Source organism: Sapajus apella, unplaced genomic scaffold, assembly GCF_009761245.1.
Source record: "Sapajus apella isolate SASKATOON/1434 unplaced genomic scaffold, GSC_monkey_1.0 scaffold228, whole genome shotgun sequence".
Taxonomy (NCBI): Eukaryota; Metazoa; Chordata; class Mammalia; order Primates; family Cebidae; genus Sapajus; species Sapajus apella.
This window is the reverse complement of record NW_022437168.1, coordinates 206891-230685: the sequence shown is the minus strand read 5'-3', so window position 1 is coordinate 230685 and position 23795 is coordinate 206891.

The following is a 23795-nucleotide window of genomic DNA, read 5'->3' as shown; positions in this document are numbered from 1 at the left end:
AAAAAAAAAAAAAAAAAAAAGGATGCTATATACTCACCAGCTAGTGATCTGGACAGCACCCCATTTGAGCCGAGTTTTGCAACATGGGAAAGACATCAGATAGGCCCATCCTTACCTAAGTGTGACAGCAGTCTAACAGATCCATGGCTAGGCCTGGGCCTGGTGGCTCATGCCTGTAATCCCAGCACTCTGGGAGGCTGAGCTGGGCGGATCATTTGAAGCCAGGAGTTCAAAACAAACCTGGCCAACACGATGAAACCCTAAAATACAAAAACCTTAAAAATACAAACATTAGCCAGGCATGGTGGTGGGCACCTATAATCATAGCTACTCAGGAGGCTGAGGCAGGAGAACTGCTTGAGCCCAGGAAGCAGAAGAAAAAAATAGAACCAGGGCTAGGACAAGTGGCTTCATTTTAGTTTTCTAGTTTTGAAACAGGGTCTCCCTCAGTCACCAGGCTGGAGTGCAGTGGTACAATCTGGACTCACTGCAACTTCTACCACCTCCTGGGCTTAAGCGATCCTCCCACCTCGGCATTCCAAGTAGCTGGAATTTCAGGCATGTGCCACCACACCTAGCTACTTTTTTTTTTTTTTACTTTTTTTTTTTTTTTTTTTTTTTTTTTTTTTTTTTTTTTTTTTTGTAGAGACAGGATTTTACCATGTTGTCCAGGCTGGTATCAACCTCCTGAGCTCAAGTGATCAACCCAGCCTCCCAAAGTGCTAGGATTACAGGTGTGAGCCATGGTGCCCAGCCCATGAGTGACTTTAATGACAACCTCAACTACTGACACTGTGACTCATGCTCCTAAGGGATATGGTTTTGTCTGCAGTGAGGAAAACCAACCCTGACCCTATAATCACATTAGGGGAAGAAATCATGAACAATGTTAATTAGGATACTCAATTACACCTTTCTAAATCTACAGTGAAAGTATCACCAAAAACTAGACAAGTTATTTAAAACTGTTTTCCAGGGTTTCCTGAAGAATTTTGGGAGGAGACACCATCTGAGCAGGGAGCCTCGAAGGGAATTTGCCAAAAGAAATTCCTGTTGACACTGCGTACTTCTTCTGGTACGCTTTCCTCCCATAGTTGTGGGTAGCTATTCATCAACATGTGCTTTGAAACTTACCAGTTACAGGCTGGGTGTGGTGGCTCACGCCTGTAATCCCAGTACTTTGGGAGGCCAAGGCAGGCAGATCACCTGAGGTCAGAAGTTCAAGACTAGCCTGGCCAACATGGTAAAACCCCGTCTCTACTAAAAAATACAAAAAAAACTCACCAGTCGTGGTGGCAGGCCCCTTGTAATCCCAGCTGTTCAGGAGGTTGAGGGAGGAGAATTGCCTGAACCCAAGAAACAGAGGATGCAGTGAGCCAAGATCACTCCAGCCTGGGCAACAAGAGCCAAACTCCATCTCAAAAAAAAAAAAGAAAAAACTTATTATTTTAAAGATTATAGCTAATAAAACTGCTCCTACTTTGGTAGCACAGCAAGGGTCTTTAAATTGTCTAGCTAAAGTTGTTTTAAATAATTGTATTGAAGGCTGGGCATGGTGGCTCATGCCTGTAATCCCAGCACTTTGTGAGGCCGTGGCAGGTGGATCACCTGAGGTCAGGAGTTCGAGACCAACCTGACCAACATGGTGGAACCCCATCTCTACTAAAAAACACAAGATTAGCTAGGTGTGGTGGCGTGCACCTGTAATCCCAGCTATTCCGAAGGCTGAGGCAGGAGAATTGCTTGAACCTAAGAGGCAGAGGTTGCAGTGAGCCGAGATCATGCCACTACACTCCAGCCTGGGCAACAAACTGAGACTCCTTCTCAAAAACAAACAACAACAACAACAAAAAAAAAAACAAAAAATAATAATTGTATTGAATTAAATTACCTGCTAACTAAACAAAGCACAGTATGTATAACAGCAAACTCCTCCTGCTGCACTTCATGGTAACATCTCAGCTAAAGTTAAACACATGTAGGTAAAATAAGAGGGCAAGCTTCATAATTGCAACGGATTTTTTTTTTTTTTTTTTTTTTGAGACAGTGTTCCACTCTGCTGCCCCAGATTGGATTGCAGTGATGCAGTCATGGCTTACTGCAGCTTTTACATCTGGAGCTCAAGTGATCCTCCCACCTCAGCCTCCCAAGTAGCTGGGATCACAGGCAAGTGCCACCATGCCCAGCTAATTTTTGTATTTTTTGTAGGGACAGGGTTTTGTCATGTTACTCAGGCTGGCCTTGAACTCCTGAGCTCAAACTATCCACCCGCCTCAGCCTCCCAAAGTGCTGGGATTATAGGCGTGAGCCACCACAACCAGCCCAAGTTTTTTAAATAATCCAAATTAGCTGATTGGTTTTCTAAGATCCCACAAGGGATGTGATCCATATTTTATTGCATTTTAAAATTTAGCTTATCTCTCTCATTAACAATTATTATAGCTTGGCCAGGCATGGTGACTCATTTCTTTAATACCTACACTTTGGGAGGCCAAGATGGGTGGATTGCTTGAGTCCAAGAGTTCAAGGCCAACCTGGGCAACATAGTGGAGACTTGTCTCTACAAAAATGAATTTTTTTTTAGATACAGACTCAGTCTATGACCCAGGCTGGAGTGCAGTGGTGCAATCTCAGTTCACTACAACCTCTGCCTTCTGGGTTAAATTGATTCTCCTGCCTCAGCCTCCCCAGTAGTTGGGATTACAAGTGTGTGTCACCATGCCCAGCTAATTTTTGTATTTTCAGTAGAGATGGGGTTTCACCACGTTGGCAAGGGTGATCTCAAACTCCTGACCTCAAGTGATCCACCCACCTTGGCCTCCCAAAGTGCTGGGATTATAGGCATGAGCCACCACGCCTGGCCAAAAATAATTTTTTAAATTAGAATGTGGTGGCATGTGACTGTAGTTCCAGTTACTCAGGAGGCTAAGGCAGGAGGATCACTTGAGCCCAGTTCAAGGTTCAGTGGGCTATGATCACAACATTGCACTCCAGCCTGAGCAGCAGTGTGAGACCCCATCTCTTAAAAAGAAAAGAAAACTGGCAAAACTACTCATGGTTTTCAAAGGCTGCTCATCACTTTGAAGACAAAGGTCCTTAATGAAAAATAAAGACCTTTTTTCTAGAGGTCCTCATTCTGGGTACAGACCTAGCGCTATCCAGCTTCAGTCCCTGTCACGCTTCCTCTCACCCTATAAGCCAGCAGATCCTGTTGATCATACTATGTTCTCTCACACCCGAGCATCCCTGCACAGGCTCTGTTTCCTGCCTCAAATGCCCTCCCCACACCCTACACCTCACACCCCTCTTCTCCCATGCTGTGCCCTGGGCGAGGTTTTCCTGACCAATCTCCTCTCTCCCGAAAGTAGGCACTTTGTTCTCTAGCCTCCCACTACCAATCCCTGTTTTATAATTGTTTCCTTTTCATCTGTCCCTATTAGGCTGTGGGCCTTTGAGGGGGATAGGTCCTTCTTTTATTATTATTATTGATAAGGAGTTTGTCTCTGTCACCCAGACTGGAATACAGTGGCACAATCTTGGCTCACTGCAACCTTCACCTCCCAGGTTCAAGTGATTCTCCTGCCTCAGGCTCCCGAGTAGCTGGGACTACAGGCACCCACCACCACGCTTGACTGATTTTTGTATTTTTAGTAGAGATGGGGTGTCACCATGTTGGTCAGGCTGGTCTCAAACTCCAGATCACCTGCCTCAGCCTCCCAAAGTGCTGGGATTACAGGGGTTAGCCACCATACCTGGTCAATAGGTCCTTTTTTTTTTTTTACATCTTTTGGCCCCAGCACATACCCTAGATTCTGAGAATAAATGTTACATAAATGTTGATGAAGAAATCAATGAATGCTGGACTAACTAATGCATGGATGAATTATTATTTCCCTAGCCTCTCTCACCAGTTGCTAAGATGTTTCTGTCAGTTGTCAAGGAAGTGACCACAACTACAACTGTATTTTGGTCCTCAACTTGTCTGTTTCAGTAGCTTATTGTTTGCAGTTCATCTTAGCAATTTTCAAACAGGAGCCTAATCAATTCCCAGTCTTCATTCTCACTGAGAAAGCATCATCAGGCAGCCTGCTCATGGCCTATCTCACTCCTTCATAATTGGCATACATCTATATGCATCCATATAGGACTTCCCTCCATCTCACAGATATTAAGAAATAACATGACTGGGCACAGTGGCTCATGCCTGTAATCAATCCCAGTACAAGCTGCAGGTGGATCACCTGAGGTCGAGTTTGAGACCAGCCTGGCCAACATGATTAAACCCCATCTCTACCAAAAATATAAAAAAGTAGCCAGACATGCTGGTGGGCACCTGTAATCCATTACTGGGGAGACTGAGGCAGGAGGAATGCTTGAACCCGGAAGGTGGAGGTTGTAGTAAGCTGAGATCACTCCACTGCACTCCAGCCTGGGTGACAGATGGAGACTCCATCTAAAAAAAAAAAAAGAGAGAGAGAAGGAAAGAAAGAATACAGCCTGAGTGAGGTGGCTAATGCCTATAATCCCAGTATTTTGGGAGGCCAAGGTGGGAGGACTGTTTGAGCTCAGGAGTTCAAGAGTTGCCCGGGCAAATTCAAGGTACCCTAGCTCTAAAAACAAAACAAAATAAAAAATGCTGGGCGTGGTGGCTCATACCTGTAATCCCAACACTTTGGGAGGCTGAGGTGGGTGGATCGCTTGAGATCGGGAGTTCAAAACCAGCCTAACCAACATGAAGAAGCCCTGTCTCAACTAAAAATACAAAAATAGCTAGGTATGGTGGCGTATGCCTGTAATCCCAGCTACTTGAGAGGCTGAGGCAAGAGAATCACTTGAACCTTGGAGGCGGAGGTTGCAGTGAGCCAAGATCACGCCATTGCACTCCAGCCTGGGCAACAAGAGTGAAAACTCTGTCTCAAAAAAAAAAAAAAAAAAAAAGGCTTGGTGCAGTGGCTCATGCTTGTAATCCCAGCACTATGGGAGGCTGAGACTGGCGGATCACCTGAGGTCAGGAGTTCGAGACCAGCCTGATCGTCTCTACTAAAAATACAAAATCAGCCAGGCATGGTGGCACATGCCTGTAATCTTAGCTACTCATGAGGCTGAGGCAGGAGGATTGCTTGAATCCGGGAGGTGGAGGTTGCGGTGAGCTGTGATCATGCCATTGCACTCCAGGCTGGGCAACAAGTTTGAGGCTCCATTTCAAAAAAAATTAAATAAATAAATAAATAAATAAGATTTATTAGCTGAGCGTGATGACACGTGCCTATAATCCTAGCTACTTAGGAGCCTGAGGTGGGAAGATTGCTTGAGCCCCGTAGATCAAAATTGAAACATGATCGCACCACTGCACTCCAGCCTGGGTGACAGTGAGACACTGTCTCAAAATAAGAAAGAAGAAAGAAAGAGAGAAAGAAGACAAAGACGAAGATGAAGAAAGAAGGAGAGAAGGAAACGAACGAAGGAAGGGAAGGAGGGAGGACGGGAGGGGGGAAGGCAAAAGAACACCTAAAATCATACTTAACATAAAACTTACAAAAATTTATGTTAAAAGCTGCTTGCTGTAGGGGGTAAATAATTAAGATACTTCAATATCAGCACTTAAAAAAATGTTAGGAGAAGGTGGCATAGAAATTTATTTAACCTGCATACACCAAGTATCAGACTCAAAAAGAGCCCAGATCATTGAGACTTATATGCTCTTTTCATAGGTAGGAGAGGTATAGACCCAGGAGACAGACATGATTTCTCTTTGGAAGCTAGGTGAGGCAGACAAATTAAGGTAAGTGTTTCTCTTTGGAAGCTAGGTAAGGCAGACAAATTAAGATGAGGAATGGAACCACACAGGAACAGTTTGTTTTATTAAGCTCCTTGGAGCTACCAAAAATAGAAGCAAGTTTGTCGGGGCACAAGTGACTTTTTAAATTTTTAATTTTTCTATATTTAAGGGGTACAGTGCAGACTTTTTTTTTTTTTTTTTTTTTTTTTTTTTTTTACAGAGTCTTGCTCCGTCTCCTAGGCTGGAGTGCAATGACACAGTCTCAGCTCACCGCAACCTCTGCCTCCTGGGTTCAAGTGATTTTCCTGCCTCAGCCTCCTGAGTAGCTGGGATTACAGGTGCCTGCCACCATGCCCAGATGATTTTTGTACTTTTAGTAAAGACAGGGTTTCACCATTTGGGCCAGGCTGTTCTCGAACTCTTGATATCCTGATCCACCCACTTTGGCCTCCCAAAGTGCTGGGATTACAGGCATAAACCACTGTGTCCCGCCTGGAAAGAAAGAGAGAGAGAGAAGAAACAAAGGCAAGAAGGCAAGAAAAAAGGCAAGAAAGAGAAAGAAAATGAAAGAGAGAGGTGAGAGAGAGACAGAGAGAGAAAAGAAAGAAGAAAGAAAGAGAAGGAAGAAAGAGAAAGGAAAGAAAGAAAAAGGAAAGAAAGAAAAAGAAATCTGTCATCTGACTTTGGGATTGTCTGGGGTCAAGGGGACGGATCACCCCACCTTTCCGAAACCTGCCGAAAAGCAGCCCAAGTCATCCGTCGTTGGGGTGGAGAAGGGGACACAGTAAAGGCTCCGCCGAGTGCTACCAGGCAGTGATCCTGTGGGTAGAGGTGGCCCGGCGGCATGGAGAGAGATAAGGGACCGGTAATGGCCAGCGCTTATCCGTCCTCTGTGGATCAAATTCTGAAAGCCGTCCTGCGAAACGGTTCATTTTGCAGAGGAGGAACGTGAGGCTTGCTGCAGTTACTGCTTTGTAAGCGCTATAAAGATGAGAGGTTGGGTATGGGAAACATTCTCTCTAAAAGGGTGATTCAGCCCAGCTGCGGTGGCTCACGCAGGTAACCTCAGCATTTTGGGAGGCTGAGGTGGGCGGATCACCAGGGGTCAGGAGTTTTGAGACCAGCCCGGCCAACATGGCGAAACCCCGTCTCTACAAAAAATACAAAAATTAGCTGAGCTTCATGGCGCACACCTGTAATCCCAGCTATGAATCGCTTCAACCCAGGAGGCAGAGGTTGCAGTCAGCAGGGATCCTACCGCTGCATTCCAGCCTCAGTGACAGAGAAACACAGACCCTGGAAAGGAGAGAGAGAGAGAGAGAGAGAGAGAGAGAGAGAGAGAGAGAGAGAGAGAGAGAGAGGAGAGAGAAGAGAGAGAGCGCACAAGGCACAGTGGCTCATGCCTATAATCACAGCACTTTCAGAGGCTGAGGTGGTTGGATTGCTTGAGCCCAAGTTCAAGATCAGTCTGGACAACATAGCAAAACTCCCATCTCTACAAACAATACAAAAATTAGCTGGATGTGTCAGTGCATGCCTGTAGTCTCAGCTACTAAGGAGGCTGAGATGGGAAGATCCCTTGAGCCCAGGAGGAGGTTGCAGTGTGCTAAGATCAAGCCACTGCACTTTAGCCTGGGAGACAGATCAAGACCGCATATCAAAAAAAAAGAAAAAACAATATATGCATTTCAAAATTTATTTATTTGAGACTGACTCTCACTCTGTTGCCCAGGCTGGAGTGCAGTGGTGCAATCTCAGCTCACTGCAACCTCTGCCTCCTGGGTTCAAGCAATTCTCCTGCCTCAGCCTCCCCAGGAAGCTGGGATTACAGGTGGGCATGCCCAGCTAATTTTTCAGCTAATTTTTGTATTTTTAGTACAGAAGGGGTATCACCATGATGGCCACACTGATCTTGAACTCCTGACCTCAGGTGATGCACCAGCTCAGCCTCTCAAAGTCCTGGGATTACTGTCATGGGCCACCACCCCCAGCCTATATATGCATTTTGTATCACAATTATTATTATTATTATTAATTTGTGATGGAGTCTCACTCTGTCGCTCAAGCTGGAGTGCAGTGGCATGATCTTGGCTCACCGCAACCTCCACCTGGGTCCGGTTCAAAAGACTGTCCTGCCTTAGCCTCCTGAGCAGATGGATTACAGGCATGTGCCACAACACCTGGCTAATTTTTGTGTTTTTAGTAGAGATGGGGCTTTACCATGTTGGCCAGGCTGGTCTAAAACTCCTGACCTCTGGTAATATACCTGTTGTGGACTCCCAAACACAATTAAATTTGTTAATGTGATGTAGGAAAAAAGGAAAGCTATTCTTTACAAAAGAATGCCAACTAAAAATGTAGTAGTGTAAAAAAATAACTTATGTGTATATTTTTAATTCTAAGTGCCTTAGTTTTTACATGGAAATATAGAGATAAAGAAGCAGAGTATACTGAGTCACCACCCCCTCCTTCTTGCTTTCCCTTTCACCCAGCAGCCAGGCACCTATCGGTCAGGGACCCCTCAATTACCCGCTCCCCACTCCACCAAGAATTTAGTTTAGGCTAGCTTACAACATAGATAATTGTACTCCTTTCTTTCCTTTCTTTCTTTCTTCCCTTCCTTCCTTCCTTCCTTCTTTCTTTTTCTTTTTCTCTTTCTTTCCAGAGTCTCGCTCCATTGCCCAGGCTGGAGTGAAGTGGTGCAATCTCAGCTCACTGCAACCTCCGCCTCCTTGCAATTCTCTTGCCTCAGCCTCCTGAGAAGCTGGGATTACAGGCATGCATCACCACATCTGGCTAATTTTTGTATGTTTAGTAGAGATGGGTTTCACCATGTTGGCCAGGCCGGCCTCAAAGTCCTGATCTTGTGATCCTCCTGCCTTGGCTTCCCAAAGTGCTGGGATTACAGATGTGAGTCACATTGCCTGGCCTAATCGTACTCTTTCTTATCAGCTAAGTGCAGCCACTAGGGCCCTAAGTCAAATGTTTGAAGAGGAGGCTGGGCACTGTGACTCCCAGCTATCCAGCACTTTGGAAGACTGAGGCGGGCACATCATCTGAGGCCAGGAGTCCAAGACCAGACTGGCTAACATGGCAAAACCTCATCTCTACTAAAAATACAAAAAAAAAAAAAAAAAATTAGCCAGGCATGGTGGAAGGCACCTGTACTCCCAGCTACTTGGGAGTCTGAGGCATAAGAATTGCTCAAACCCAGGAGGCAGAGGCTGCAGCTAGCTGAGATTACACCACTGCAGTCAGCCTGGGTGAAAGAAGAAAAATGTCTCCAAAAAAATAAGAAAAAAAAAAAAAAGTCTGAAGAGTCCTGAGACAGTCGCAATGCATGGTGGGCTGCAATAAAATACAGCAGAAAGACCTAAAGAACATACTTGAAGCCCCTGCCTAACAATCAAAAGGCGACGTTCAGGAAGATTGTGACCCTATAGTACTCAGCCTAGGAGGAACTGGGGGAGAGGCCTGTGCACTAGGGGATAAATTGCTTGTTGAAACCGTGCTGGGTGTGCCTGCTGCCAGACATCCAGTCTTTCAAGACCATTATTAAAAGTCTCACTTTTGCCGTTATTTGGGTCTGAGTCCATCCTTTGAGGTTTGGACAAGCGACTTTGCTTCTGACAATAGGATGAAGAAACATCACCATTTTTTTAACCACCGTAGTAGTAATTACTTGAGGAAACAATCATCAATGGGTGCTTCATATTTTGTTTCAGACAAATTTCAGACAAAATATGAAGCAGCATATGAAGAACATCAAAATATGAAGAACAGGATATTCACACAGTTTCAAAATCATCTCCTCAGTGATTACTTATTAATTACAACAAGAATTACAGTGGAGAAATCTGGCAGACACTTTGTCAACCAAATACCAAATTGATATAAAAAATGGGACACACTGCTATGTAACTCTGGATGTGATGCTCTGAAAAGACAGGGCCGGGTGCAGTGACTCACACATGTAACCCCAGCAGTTTGGGAGGCTGAGGTAGGAGAATCGCTTGATGTCTGGAGTTTGAAACCAGCTGATCAACATAGCCAGATCCAGTCTCTACAAAAGAAAAATAAAAAAGAAATAACCAGGCAGGGTGGCACACAACTGTGGCCCCACCTACTTGGGAGGCTGAAGTGGGAGGATCACTTGAGTCCAGGAAGTTGAGGCTGTAGTGAGCTATCATTGCAATTTCTTTCTTTCTAAGATAAGAAAGATTTCAGAAGTGGCATGGCCTCGGAACTGGGTGACTGATGTGGAATGATGGTGAAAAACATTGAGGTTGAGGAAGTCAAGGAAATAAAATGTTCTGATAGTTGTTCTGAACTCTGGCTTGAATCAAAATCATTTGTGGGGCATTAAAAAATATGTAGATGGCAGACTTCACCTCTGCACATTCTGACTTAGTAGCTCTTGGGTGGAACCTGGATGTCTATGTATTTACATCTGTATATTTTAAAGTCACTGCAAGTGTGTCTAATGCACAGCTCAGACGGAACCACTACATGGCAGTGAGCTTCACTGGTGTTCCTTAGGCAGAGCTTTTGGTATCCATGGGGGCTCTGGAGCCAATCTCCCATGGATGTCAAGGCACTAGAAAGAGCCCAAGACTGAATCAGGAGACCCAGGTTCTAGAATCAGCTCTTTCACAATCTTTAACTTCAGGATCCTTCCTTTAATGAAAGAACTGAGAACTAAATCAGTGCTTCCAAAGACGTGTTCTATGGAACCCTAGTCCCATCAGTTGCCATAAAAAATATTTTCAAATTAAATATATGTGGGAAATAATGCATATAATACATAATATATTTGACATCCCTTTGGGGGTTTCTGGGATCTAGGATGTATATTACCACATGAAAATCTTTTAAGATTTATAGGAAAGAAATTTATTTAGCTTTGTTGAAGTCAGCATTTTCCAAATTCAGTTTGTACCCTTTTTGTAACAGACATAAAATACTAATTTAGCACACGTTGGGAAAACTACAATTAGGTAATCTCTGGAGTCCTCTTCAGTTTGTACTGAGAAAATAAAAATGGAACAGTCTGAGCTATTCTGCACCCCAGGTGCAAAACACCACCCCACTGCACCAATGCAGGGGACACTTGTTTAGAGCCATTTTGTTCCAGATTCACCCATTATCTTCACATTCTTGGAATTTATGATACAAAGAATGATGTATAGCCAATCAATACTTTATGTGATTTTGATGTGGATTTTTTTGTAAACAACTCAGGAACAGCCTTTTATTTTCCTTTAAAGATCCACTTATGAGCCGGGCATGATAGCTCACACCTATAATCCCAGCACTTTAGGAGGCCAAGGAAGGCAAATCATGAGGTCAGGAGTTTGAGACCAGCCTGTACAACGTGGTGAAAACCCATCTACCAAAAACACAAAAAATTAGCAGAGCATGGTGGCACATGCCTGTAATCCCAGCTACTAAGGAGACTGAGGCAGGAGAATTGCTTGAACTCAGTAAGCCGAGGTTGCAGTGAGCTGAGATTGCACCATTGCACTCCAGCCTGGGCGGCAGAGCAAGACTCCATCTCAAAAAAAAAAAAAAAAAAAATCTACATATAACTACTGTTAATCAGAGAATATTTTCATGGCAACTTGAATCTATGCTCCTAAGTTGCAATCCTCAAGCTTGGCCCAAATAAGCTCTCCATTTAGATTAATTTTGCCTCAGCTTCTTCCTTTTAGGTCAATATACGGGACATAAAGGGGCAGGATTGACAGTGACTGTCACCCACCACTGGTCTTTCTCTTTGATGTGGCGCTTGGCAACATCACGAACTCCCTAGCCTCAGAAGGCCCATCAGGTGTTTTGGGTAAGTTCTCCTGAATTCAGACCTCCCACTCTTTGGGTGAAGGCATAGACATATTTGGGATGTTCTTCAAATCTTCCCTTTTCTTTAAGAGTAAGGGCTTCAGTTTCTGTCTTTGAACAGGAGATTCAGGTCAAGATATCTGCAGAAAACTGCCCTTTTTTTTCTGCCTGTGTCACAACAGAAATTTCTGGTTAAGGTTTTTCTGCATCTGCGTTGGGATGGGAGGTTAGGGTAAGGGATTGGCAGTGTGGCACCTATGGTCTCGTTGTATAAAGTGTGCTTTTAAGATTGCATCTGTCTTTTATTTTGGGGGATTGGAGCTTTGTTTTTCATTTGTGACCATCACCAGCTGGGTTTTGTGCATGACACTTATGGGGTGTCCTCTTGTAAGTATCTTGGAAAGTGGACCCACTTAACACAGGGTGGTCATAAGCGGCAATAGCCAAAATGGGATCCTTTGAAATGTAAAGTAATTCATTTGCATGCACAATTAGGGGGAAAAAGCTGGTTTTAGAACCAGACAACCTGAAGAGGAGACCTACTTGAGGTTTGCCCTGGCTGAAATCTGGTAAGAGATTTGGAAAGACTTTTTAATTTAGAGCTCTGTGGTCAGAAATCAGCTTAATTGAAAGCTGATATTTAGGTTATGTTTTCTGCAGCAGGGAAGTCCTCTCCACTTTTTCTCTTTTAGATCCTCTTTCTGGGAATTTTTTTAGCCAGCTGAAATCCTTTTTTAAATGTGTTCCATCTGTTTGCTTCCTATGTTGGCATTTTTGCTGAGAAAAATTAAAACTTCATTGGCCTTTTTGATATAGCAAGAAGCACTGTGGATGCACTGCGTAGCCCGGTATTGTGGTGTTTCCTTCTTTTAAGGAACTGTGGATTCAATATAGAAGTAAAATTTTTTATTCTTTTTTCTTGAGACGGAGTTTCGCTCTTGTTGCCCTGGCTAGAGTGCAATGGCGCAACCTTGACTCACCGCAACCTCTGCCCCCTGGTTTCAAACAGTTCTCCTGCCTCAACCTCCCAAGCAGCTGGGATTAGAGGGATGCATCATCATGCCCGGCTAATTTTGTATTTTTAGTAGAGATGAGGTTTCTCCATGTTGGTCAGGCTAGTCTTTAACTCCCGACCTCAGGTGATCCACCCAACTCAGCCTCCAAAAGTGCTGGGATTGCAGGCATGAGCCACCACATCCGGCCTGAGATTTTCTATTTTTAAATATCTAGGTGCACTGCCTTCTAGTAGTGTTTGCCTTTGATGTATTTAAATATTAGGCCCTGGAAACTGCAGATACTTTCTTTGTCCTGTATTCATTAAAGGGTTTCACCCTGAAGTCAGTTCATTCATGTTTCTGCAGCAGCTATGATTTCATTCTTTTTTGTGGCTGCATAGTATTCCATGTGCAGGCTTGTTACATAGACATGTTGCATAGTGATGATGTCTGAGTTTCTGATGTACCCATCGCTCCAGTTGTGAACACTGAACCTAGTAGCTAATCTTTCTTTTATTTTTTTTCCCATTTATTTATTTTATTGCATTTTAGGTTTTGGGGTACATGTGAAGAACATGCAAAATTGTTGCATAGGAACACATATGGCAGCGTGATTTGCTGCCTTCTTCCCCATCACCTACATCTGACATTTCTCCCCTTGCTATCTCTCCCCAGCTTCCCACCCCCCACTCTCCCTCCCCTATTTCCCCCCAACTGACCCCAGTGTGTAGTGCTCCCCTCCCTGTGTCCATGTGTTCTCATTGTTCAACACCCGCCTATGAGTGAGAACATGCGGTGTTTGATCTTCTGCTCTTCTGTCAGTTTGCTGAGAATGATGGTTTCCAGGTTCATCCATGTCCCTACAAAGGACCCAAACTCATCGTTTTTGATGGCTGCATAATATTCCATGGTGTATATGTGCCACATTTTCCCTATCCAGTCTATCGTCGATGGGCATTTGGGTTGGTTCCAGGTCTTTGCTATTGTAAACAGTGCTGCAATGAACATTCGTGTGCACGTGTCCTTATAGTAGAACGATTTGTAATCCTTTGGATATATACCCAGTAATGGGATTGCTGGGTCAAATGGAATTTCTATTTCTAGGTCCTTGAGGAATCGCCACACTGTCTTCCACAATGGTTGAACTAATTTACACTCCCACCAACAGTGTAAAAGTGTTCCTATTTCTCCACATCCTCTCCAGCATCTGTTGTCTCCAGATTTTTTAATGATCGCCATTCTAACTGGCGTGAGATGGTATCTCAATGTAGTTTTGATTTGCATTTCTCTGATGACCAGTGATGATGAGCATTTTTTCATATGTTTGTTGGCCTCACGTATGTCTTCTTTTGAGAAGTGTCTGTTCATATCCTTTGCCCACTTTTGAATGGGCTTGTTAGTTTTTTTCTTGTAAATCTGCTTTAGTTCTTTGTAAATTACGGATATCAGCCCTTTGTCAGATGGGTAAACTGCAAAAATTTTTTCCCAATCTGTTGGTTGCCGATTCACTCTAATGATTGTTTCTTTGGCTGTGCAGAAGCTGTGGAGTTTGATTAGGTCCCATTTGCCTATTCTGGCTTTTGTTGTCAATGCTTTTGGTGTTTTGGTCATGAACTCCTTGCCTACACCTATGTCCTGAATGGTTTTGCCTAGATTTTCTTCTAGGGTTTTTATGGTGTTAGGTCTTATGTTTAAGTCTTTAATCCATCTGGAGTTAATTTTAGTGTAAGGTGTCAGGAAGGGGTCCAGTTTCTGCTTTCTGCACATGGCTAGCCAGCTTTCCCAACACCATTTATTGAACAGGGAAGCCTTTCCCCATTGCTTGTTTTTTTTTTTTTTTTGAGACGGAGTTTCGCTTTTGTTACCCAGGCTGGAGTGCAATGGCGCGATCTCGGCTCACCGCAACCTCCGCCTCCCGGGTTCAGGCAATTCTCCTGCCTCAGCCTCCTGAGTAGCTGGGATTACAGGCATGTGCCACCATGCCCAGCTAATTTTTTGTAGTTTTAGTAGAGACGGGGTTTCACCTTGTTGACCAGGATGGTCTCGATCTCTTGACCTCGTGATCCACCCGCCTCGGCCTCCCAAAGTGCTGGGATTACAGGCTTGAGCCACCGCGCCCGGCCCCCATTGCTTGTTTTTAACTGGTTTGTCAAAGATCAGATGGTTGTAGATATGTTGTGTTGCCTCCGAGACCTCTGTTCTGTTCCATTGGTCGATATCTCTGTTTTGGTACCAGTACCATGCTGTTTTGATTACTGTAGCTTGTAGTATAGGTTGAAGTCTGGTAGTGTGATGCCCCCTGCTTTTTTCTTTTTGCTTAGAATTGACTTGGCTATGCGGGCTCTCTTTTGGTTCCATATGAAGTTTAAGGTGGTTTTTTCCAGTTCTGCAAAGAAGGTCATTGGTAGCTTGATGGGGATAGCATTGAATCTGTAAATTACTTTGGGCAGTATGGCCATTTTCACGATATTGATTCTTCCTAACCATGAACATGGAATGTTTCTCCATCTGTTTGTGTCCTCTCTTATTTCATTAAGCAGTGGCTTGTAGTTCTCCTTGAAGAGGTCCTTAACGTTCCTTGTTAGTTGTATTCCTAGGTATTTTATTCTCTTTGTGGCAATTGTGAATGGAAGTTTGTTCTTGATTTGGCTCTCTTTAAGTCTGTTACTGGTGTATAGGAATGCATGTGATTTTTGCACATTGATTTTGTATCCTGAGAATTTGCTGAACTTGCTTATCAGTTTCAGGAGGTTTGGGGCTGAGACAATGGGGTCTTCTAGATATACAATCATGTCGTCTGCAAATAGAGACAATTTGACTTCCTCCTTTCCTATTTGAATGCCCTTTATTTCTTTTTCTTGCCTGATTGCTCTGGCTAGAACTTCTAATACTATATTGAATAGCAGTGGTGAGAGCGGACATCCTTGTCTGGTGCCACATTTCAAGGGGAATGCTTCCAGTTTTTGCCCATTCAGTATGATATTGGCTGTTGGTTTGTCATAAATAGCTTTTATTATTTTGAGATACGTTCCATCGATACCTAGCTTATTGAGGGTTTTTAGCATAAAGGGCTGTTGAATTTTGTCAAAGGCCTTCTCTGCATCTATTGAGATAATCATGTGGTTTTTGTCTTTAGTTCTGTTTATGTGGTGAATTACGTTTATAGACTTGCGTATGTTGAACTAGCCTTGCATCCCCGGGATGAAGCCTACTTGATCATGGTGGATAAGCTTTTTGATGTGCTGTTGCAATCGGCTTGTCAGTATTTTATTGAAGATTTTTGCATCCATGTTCATCATGGATATTGGCCTGAAATTTTCTTTTCTTGTTGAGTCTCTGCCGGGTTTTGGAATCAGGATGAGCTTAGTGTCATAAAATGATTTGGGAAGAATTCCCTCTTTTTGTATTGTTTGGAATAGTTTCAGAAGGAATGGTACCAGCTCCTCTTTGTATGTCTGGTAGAATTCAGCTGTGAACCCATCTGGACCTGGGCTTTTTTTGGGTGGTAAGCTCTTAATTGCTGCCTCAACTTCAGACCTTGTTATGGGTCTGTTCAGGGTTTCGGCTTCTTCCTGGTTTAGGCTTGGCAGGAGGCAAGTGTCCAGGAATTTATCCATTTCTTCCAGGTTTATTAGTTTGTGTGCGTAGAGTTGTTTGTAATAATCTCTGATGATGGTTTGAATTTCTGTGGAATCTGTGGTGATATCCCCTTTATCGTTTTTTATTGCATCAATTTGGTTATTCTCTCTTTTCTTTTTTATTAATCTGGCTAGTGGTCTGTCTATTTTGTTGATCCTTTCATAAAACCAGCTCCTGGATGTATTGATTTTTTGAAGGGTTTTTTGTGTCTCTATCTCCTTCAGTTCTGCTCTGATCTTAGCTATTTCTTGTCTTCTGCTAGACTTTGAGTTTTTTTTGATCTTGATCCTCTAGCTCTTTCAGTTTTGACGATAGGTTGTCAATTTTTGATCTCTCCTTGCTTCTCATGTGGGCACTTATTGCTATATATTTTCCTCTAGAGACTGCTTTAAATGTGTCCCAGAGATTCTGGTATGTTGTGTCTTCATTCTCGTTGGTTTCGAAGAACATCTTTATTTCTGCCTTCATTTCATTGTTTATCCAGTCAACATTCAAGAGCAAGTTGTTCAGTTTCCATGAAGCTGTGCGGTTCTCAGTTAGTTTTTGAATTCTGAGTTCTAACTTGATTGCACTGTGGTCTGAGAGACTGTTACGATTTCCGTCCTTTTGCATTTGCTGAGGAGTGATTTACTCCCAATTATGTGGTCGATTTTAGAGTAGGTGTGATGTGGTGCTGAGAAGAATGTATATTCTGTGGATTTGGGGTGGAGAGTTCTGTAAATGTCTATTAGGTTTGCTTGGTCCAGGTCTGAGTTCAAGTCCTGGGTATCCTTGTTAATTTTCTGTCTGGTTGATCTGTCTAATGTTGACAATGGGGTGTTAAAGTCTCCCACTATTATTGTGTGGGAGTCTAAGTCTCTTTGTAAGTCATTAAGAACTTGCCTTATGTATCTGGGTGCTCCTGTATTGGGTGCATATATATTTAGGATCGTTAGCTCTTCTTGTTGCATTGATCCTTTTACCATTATGTAATGTCCCTCTTTGTCTCTTATGATCTTTGTTGCTTTAAAGTCTAATTTATCAGAGATGAGAATTGCAACTCCTGCTTTTTTTTGCTCTCCATTTGCTTGGCAAATCTTCCTCCATCCCTTTATTTTGAGCCTTTGTGTATCCTTGCATGTGAGATGGGTTTCCTGGATACAGCACACCGATGGGTTTTGTCTTTTTGTCCAATTTGCCAGTCTGTGTCTTTTGATTGGGGCATTTAGTCCATTTACATTTAGGGTTAATATTGTTATGTGCGAATTTGATACTGCCATTTTGGTGCTAGCTGGCTGTTTTGCCCTTTAATTGAGCTGGTACTTGTTGTTCCTTTATATGTGTAGAGCCTCTTTCAGGAGCTCTTGTAGAGCTGGCCTGGTGGTGACGAAGTCTCTGAGTACTTGCATGTTCCCAAAGGATTTTATTTTTCCTTCACTTATGAAGCTTAGTTTGGCTGGATAGGAGATTCTGGGTTGAAAGTTCTTTTCTTTAAGGATGTTGAATATTGGCCCCCATTCTCTTCTGGCTTGTAGGGTTTCTGCTGAGAGATCTGCTGTGAGTCTGATGGGCTTCCCTTTATGGGTAACCCGACCTTTCTCTCTGGCTGCCCTTAGTATTTTCTCCTTCATTTCGACCCTGGTGAATCTGACGATTATGTGCCTTGGGGTTGCTCTTCTTGACGAATATCTTTGTGGTGTTCTCTGCATTTCCTGGACTTGAATGTTTGCCTGCCTTGCTAGGTTGGGGAAGTTTTCCTGGATAATATCCTGAAGATTATTTTCCAGCTTGGATTCATTCTCTTCGTCGCATTCGGGTACGCCTATCAAACGTAGATTAGGTCTTTTCACATAGTCCCACATTTCTTGGAGACTTTGTTCATTCCTTTTTACCCTTTTTTCTCCAGTCTTGCCTTCCCATTTTATTTCATTGAGTTGATCTTCGACCTCTTATATCCTTTCTTCTGCTTGGTCAATTCGGCTGTTGATACTTGTGCATGCTTCACGAAGTTCTCGTGTTGCGTTTTTCAGCTCCATGAATTCACTTATATTCCTTTCTATTTTGTCTATTCTTGTTAGCATTTCGTCCAATCTTTTTTCAAGGTTCTTAATTTCTTTGCATTTGGTTAGAACATGTTCTTTAAGTTCACAGAAGTTTCTTACTACCCACCTTCTGAAGTCTGATTCTGTCATTTCATCACACTCGTTCTCCCTCCAACTTTGTTCCCTTGCTGGTGAGGAGTTGTGATCCCTTTTAGGAGGAGAGGTGTTCTGGTTTCGGGTGTTTTCATCCTTTTTTCGCTGGTTTCTTCCCATCTTTAAGGATTTATCCACCTGTCGACTTTGTGGTTGTTGGCTTTCACATTCGGTCTCAAATCTTTCAGATTGACGGTCTGTTTGTTGATGATGAGGTTATTTCTGTTTCTTGGTTTTCCTTCTGACAGTCTGGCCCCTCTGCTGTAAGTCTGCTGAGGTTCACTCCAGGCCCTGCTTGCCTGGGGTTCACCTGCAGCAGCTGCTGAACAGCAAGGGTTGTTACCAGTTTTCTTATTCTGCTATCTTTGTCCCAGAAGGATACCCGCCTAGTGTCAATCTGATCTCTCTTTTATGAGGTGTCTTTTTGGATATATAGGGGTCAGGGAACTGCTTGAGGAGACGGTCTCTTCTTTATAGGAGCTCAAACGGTGAGCTGCGAGCTCTGTTGTTGTTCATTCAGAGCTGCTGGGCAGGTACTTTTAGGTCTGCTGTAGCAGTACTCATACACTGCTTTTTGCTCCCAGGTGCTCTGTCCCAGGGATTTAGGGCTTTATTTATGAGTTTCCGTTATGCTGCTGCCTTCTTTTTTTTTTTTTTCTCCTTCAGACCTGCCCAGCCCAGCAAGGAGGCAGCCTAGTCACTGTCGGCCTATAGCAGCTTTGCTGAGCTGCTGTAGGCTCCGCCCCGCTGCCGAGTAAACTTCCCTGCAGTCCTGTTTATATGGGTGTAGTTAGAACTGCTTTGGCGATGGTGGCCCGCCTCTGTTGGGGCGGAGTCTCTGCTGTGGCGGGTTGCCTTGGCAACGGCGGGCTGCGTCAGCAATGGCAGGTTGCCTTGGCAATGGCGGGCTGCCTCAGCAATGGCGGGTTGCCTTGGCAACGGCGGGCTGCCTCAGTAATGGCGGATGCCCCTCCCCCACAGAGCTGGACAGTCCTGGGTTCAGCTGCGCTTGCTGTGAAACTCTCAGTCCAGAGTTTCTGGTTGCTGTTCTTTTATGGGGGTGGGGCCAGCCGAGCCTGATCGCCTGGCTCCCTGCCTCAGAGCCTTTTTAAAGTTGTTGTTCCAGTCGCCTGTTGAAGAGGCGCCTGGGTCTGTTTGCTATCCCCTGCGGCCACTCACTGCGCTGGCTTAAACAGCGGCACTGAGGTTTGTGGCGCTTTTTTTTGTTTTTTTCCCCTGGAATCTACTGTCCTGGTTCTCTGCTCAGTCCCCTTTTTGAACCGGCGTACGGGCGACTTCTCGTGGCTCCAATCGCCAGCCAAAAGGGCCCCTGGACCCGTGTATTTTGTACGGGAACCGTGCCTCCGGGGCGCTGACAAAGCAGCCGCGCGGGGCAAAGCAGCGGTGCCACCTGCACAGCCGTGCTGGCCAAAACAGCCGCTCTGGCGACCCTGGAGCACCTCTGCCCGGGAATTACCTAGTCTGTGGGCAATAAAAACGCGGCATCCACTCACCCTCTCCGCTTTCACTGGGAGCTGCAATCCTGAGCTGTTCCTAAACGGCCATCTTGGATCCAGATCCATAGCTAATCTTTCAACCCTAACCCCTGTCCCACTCTCCCTCCTTTTGGAGTTCCCAGTGTCTGTTGTTCCCCTCTGATGTCTACATGTACCCATTGTTTAGCTCTCACTTACAAGTGGGAATGTGTAGTCTTTGATTTTCTGTTTCTGAGTTATTTCACGTAGGATAATGGCCTCCAACTCCAACCATGTTACTGCAAACAAGGCATGATTTCATTCTTTTTTATGCTGTCTAGTGTTCCATGTTGTATATATATGACATTTTCTATATCGAATCATCCATTGATAGACACTGAGGTTGATTCCATGACTTTGCTGTTGTGAATATGATAAACATACAAGTGCCAGTGTCTTTTCATATATAATTTATTTATTTTTGGATAGATACCCAGTAGTGGGATTGCTGGGTCAAATGGTAATTCTATTTTTAGTTATTTGAGAAATATCCATGCTGTTTTTCACTGAGGCTGTACTAATTCACATTCCCACCAGCAGCATATACACGTTTCCATTTCTCCCCATCCACACCCACATCTGTGACTTTTTAATAATAGCTATTCTGATGGTATCTCCTTGGGGTTGGAATTTGCATTTTGCTGTTAATGAGTGATGTTGAACGTTGTTTCATATGTTTATTAGCCACTTGTATGTTTCACTTTTTGATGGGGTTGGTTTTTTAATTTTTTCTTGTTGAGTTCCCTGTAGATTCTAAATATCGGTCCTTTATCAGATGCATGACTTGCAGATATTTTCTCCTGTTATGTAGGTTGCCTGTTTACTCTTTTGAAAATTTCTTTTGCAGTGCAGAAGCGTTCTAGTTTAAGCCTCAGTTCTCTATTTTTGCTTTTGTTGCATTTGCTTTTGAGGTCTTAGTCACAAATTCTTTGCCTGGGCCAGTGTCCAAAAGGGTTATTCCTAGGTTTTCTGCCAGGTTTCTTCCAGCTTCAGGTCTTATGCTTATGTCTTAATTTAATCTATCTTGAGTTAATATTTGTAGACAGTAAAAATAGGGGTCCCTGCCAGGTACAGTGGCTCACGCCTGTAATCCCAGCACTTCAGGAGTCCAAGGCAGGCAGATCATGATGTCAGGATATTGAGACCATCCTGGCTAACATGGAAAACCTCATCTCTGCTAAAAACACAAAATTTAGCTGGGCACAGTGGTGTGTGCCTGTAATCCCAGCTACTACGGAGGCTGAATAAGAAGAATTGCTTGAATCAGGGAGTGGGATGATGCAGTGAGCCGAGATTGTGCCACGTACTCCAGTCTGGCAACAGAGTGAGATTTCATCTAAAAATAAAAAAGATAAGGGTCCCGTAATAGGGGTCCTGTATCATTCTTCTACATGTGGCTATATGAGTTTTCCAACACCATTTATTGAATAGGATGATCTTTTTTGATGTATATTTTTCTTAACTTTGTCAAAGACCAGTTGACTGTAGGTAGGTGGCTTTACTTACGGATTCTCTACTCTGTTCTGTTGATCTGTGTGTCTATTTTTATACCAGTACCATGTTACTGTGCTTACTAGCTTTGTAGTATAATTAGAAGTCACATAATATGATGCCTCCAACTTTGTCATTTTGGTTAAGAATTGCTTTGATTATTCAGGCTTTTTTTTAGTTCCTTAGGAATTTTAGAATTATTTCTTATTCTGTGAAAAATGACATTGATAATTTGATAGGAATTGTGCTGAATCTGTAGATTGCTTTGAACAGTATGGCCATTTTAATGATATTGATTCTTCAAATCCATGAGCATGGGATGTTTTTTCAATTGTTTGTGTCATCTACCATGTCTTTTATCAGTGTATTATAATTTTCTTTATAGAGATCTTTCACCTCTTGGTGAAATGCATTCCTAGGTAATTTTGTGTGGCTACTCTAAATGGGATTGCCTTCTTGATTTGGTTCTAAGCTTGAACATTTTAAGTATATTTAAATATTACTGATTTTTTTAACATTAATTTGTTTTTCTTATCTTTTGAATGTATGTGTGTGTGTGTGTGTGTGTGTGTGTGTGTGTGTGTGTGCGCGCGCACATTTAATAGAAACAGGGTGTCACCATGTTGCCCAAGCTGGTCTTGAACTCCTGGGCTCAAGCTATTCTCCCACCTCAGCCTCCCAAAACGCTGGGATTATAAACATGAGTCACTGTATGTTAATTTGTACCTTGAAACTTTTACTGAAGTCATTTATCAAATCTTTAGGGTTTTCTAGGTATAAGACTATGTCATTAGCAAACAGAGATCATTTGACTTACTCTTTTCCAATGTGAATGCCCTTTATTTCTTTCTTTTGCCTGATGCTCTGGCTGGACTTCTGGTACTATGTTGAATAGGAGTGGTGCAAGTGTGCATCCTTGTCAGTTCTAGTTCTTAGGGGGATGCTTTCAACTTTTCCCCATTCAGTATGATGTTGCTGTGGGTTTGTCATATATGGCTGTTATTATTTTGAGGTATGTTCCTTTGATGCTTGGTTTGTTGAAGGTTTTTTAGCTTTGTTTTTGTTTTTTGAGACAGGGTCTTACTCTGTCACCCAGGCTTCAGTGCAGTGGCGTGATCTTGGTTCATTGCAACCTCTGCCTCTCAGGCTCAAGAGATCCTCCACCTCAGCCTCCCAAGTAGCTGGGACTATAGGAACAAGCCATCACACCTAGTTAACTTTGTATGTTTTGTAGAAACAGGGCTTCATCATGTTGCCCTGTCTGGTCTCAAACTCCTGGCCTCACGTGATCCACCTCCCTCGGCCTCCCAAAGTGCTGGGATTACAAACGTGAGCCACTGTGCCCCGCTCCACTGCACCCCAGCTTCCATCCGTGGGTTCTCTGACAGGTTCCAGTACTCTTCCCTCAGGCTTCCCCTCTGGCCACCATCATTCACCTGTAAGTTTGATTCTTTCTGGGGAGAACTGGCTCTGTCATCTCTGGTTGCCCATCTTGGGGAAAACCCTGTCTGCTTCTCCTGACTGTGGGGCTTCTTCCAAGCTTATGCTTGGGGAATGAATAACCTATTTTTTAAAGTGCTTTCAACTCACTCCTGAAAGGTCTGCCTCTTAGAGAAGGGGTTTTGAAATGTTAGATTCCTGCCATGCCTTGGGCCGTGAAAGGCTGCCCCACCTCTCAGGGCCATTTTACTGGAACTGCAGCTTTCTCTTTTAAGAAATTGCCCTTGGCTGGGTGTGGTGGCTCATGCCCTTAATCCCAGCACTTTGGAAGGCTAAGGCAGGTGGATCATGAGGTCAGGAGACCAAGACCATCCTGGCTAACATGGTGAAATCCCATTTCTACTAACATACAAAAAGATTAGCCAAGTGTGGTGGAGCACGCCTGTAGTCCCAGCTACTTCGGAGGCTGAGGCAGGGAAATCGCTTGAACCCAGGTGACGGGGGATGCCACGAGCCGAGATCGTGCCACCACACTAGAGCCTGGGTGACAGAGCAAGACTCTGTCTCAAAAAAAAATTGCTCCTCAGAAATGGCTTTTTTATTTCCATCATATGCATTTTAAAAAAGATTTCTCATTGTGCCACATTTCAAGGGGAATGCTTCCAGTTTTTGCCCATTCAGTATGATATTGGCTGTTGGTTTGTCATAAATAGCTTTTATTATTTTGAGATACGTTCCATTGATACCTAGCTTACGGAGTGTTTTTAGCATAAAGGGCTGTTGAATTTTGTCAAAGGCCTTCTCTGCATCAATTGAGATAATCATGTGGTTTTTGTCTTTGGTTCTGTTTATGTGGTGAATTACGTTTATAGACTTGCGTATGTTGAACCAGCCTTGCATCCCC